This window comes from Adiantum capillus-veneris, chromosome 4 (genome assembly GCF_014529385.1).
Source record: "Adiantum capillus-veneris isolate H3 chromosome 4, ASM1452938v2, whole genome shotgun sequence".
NCBI lineage: Eukaryota > Viridiplantae > Streptophyta > Polypodiopsida > Polypodiales > Pteridaceae > Adiantum > Adiantum capillus-veneris.
The window spans coordinates 99,868,674-99,870,581 of record NC_140934.1 but is presented as its reverse complement, the minus strand read 5'-3'; the positions used below and the strand labels follow the sequence as shown (position 1 = coordinate 99,870,581).

Genomic DNA, 1,908 nt, shown 5'->3' with positions numbered 1-1,908 from the left:
GAAAATCATCTGCTACTGCATCACCCGCCAGGATCAAATGGAAATCTCTAAGCTTCCCCAAGCATGATGTATAGTCCACCTGGATCAAACGTAAAGCACTGGCTGTGGCCATCCACTTGTAATGCATGTATATCCAAGCCGTCCTTTGCACTTGTAGGCTAGTAAACAGGCCACCCTAATAAACAGGCCACCCTAACAGCTCTTCATAGCATGGAGCTTTGTCACCTTGTATCCACAAGCCATCGTGCTAACCATAAGAATACTTTCTACCACTTGAAGCACTCGTACCATAAGCAGCTATCATGTCATTTGCTATACAGAACCCTCCATAGTAGAGTCCACTTCAAAAAAACCTTGCAACTAATACAAAAATACTTGTAAAGAAATCTCCAATAACGCATGTATCCATAGCATCACATAAAATAGCAAGACCCTGCCATTTGCCTCCACCTGCTGCATAGCCAAACCAGCCCGATCCCTTTGCAAACCTGTATCCAAACCCTTTGTAAATGGCTCCAAGACCACCTTTTCGTACCCAAGAACATGACCTCCTCGAGCTTCAACCTACTCTTCAAATAACTCATCACCAACAAGTTGGAGGCACCTTCCTCTTTGCATAGAGCCTCACTCTTATAGGCTGCACCTGTATCAGTTTCCATAGAGTCATCTTCCGGAGCTATCTCTCCACGGCTACATACAAACTCTGAAACTTCAAAGTGCACCTCGACATGCCCATCAAGGCAAGGTTGCCCCACCCCCTGCATAGATAAATCAACTTGACCTACTAGAGCTTCTGTTCCTAGCTCCTGCAAGTCATCCTCAAAAACCTTCTCTTCAATTAGGTCGGATGCACAATCAAACCATACCTCTTCCTCCAATAGGGACTCACCATCACAAGACAATTGGTAAGGCTGCTCGACTAGCCTGTTTACACAAGGAATCTCCACACTTGCACTATGCCCCTCTTTTACCTTCAAATGACTGGCAGACAAATCATATGCATCTTGCTCCACTTCATCTACATGAAAAACATCATAACTTTCATACCTAGAAGAGATGGATTCTGTCTCCCACATGCTATCTGTGTCCAAACTGCGGCTGGAGCTATAAGAGCTGTCGGACTCCTCTTTTGAACTTGCCAATTCTTGGACCACTGCTACCTTCCTCGTTGCTGGTTTTGGAACCAACATTTCTTCTTTGAAGTCCTTTATCACCTTGTTCTCTTGAGCAAGCAAGCTGGGTGGCACTCTGAATATGCCTTTCTGTATCTTTTGAGACCTGGTTGGCACTTGTTCTACCTAGTCTAGCCTGGCATCAACTTCACGTGCTTTGATCAAATACATATCAAGAAAAGGAGCTTTTACCTCTTGACACTACAAGAGGTACTTAATAGTAGCGACGCTCGTAGTGCGACGCTCAAACATGAAAAACCACGGCGTCGCTATGAGCGTCGCCAGGGCTAAAAAAAAAATCCAAGAGTGTCCAAAAACTCAGATCTCATATCTGAGTTTTCAACGGCGCTCAAGCAAGCAAGGTAACGCTCTCCCTCTCTCTCTCTTTCTTCTCCACACACACACACACACACACACACACACACACACACACACACACACACGAGGAGAGGAAGGAGAGCCAGGTATGCTCCTTCCCTCTCCTCACTCTCATTTTCCCTTCCCCTCTTTCTCTCTCCCTCTCCCTCTCTCTCTCTCTCTCTCTCACACACACACACACACACACACACATTGTGTTTTTGAGAGAGAGAGAGAGAGAGAGAGAGAGAGAGAGAGAGAGAGAGAGAGAGAGAGCACAAGCAAAAACAAAAAATGCACATACACATGCATAGACAAAGAATGCATACACATTGAGAGAGGAAAAGAGAGAGAGAGCATGCATACACCAAAAACACAC

The 1,908-nt window shown here is 45.3% G+C and overlaps 1 pseudogene; it reads right to left on the bottom strand.

Annotated features, from left to right (window-relative positions):
* Positions 1-247: 247 nt before the first annotated feature.
* Positions 248-1,343, bottom strand: LOC147459691 (uncharacterized; annotated as a pseudogene).
* Positions 1,344-1,908: the final 565 nt, after the last annotated feature.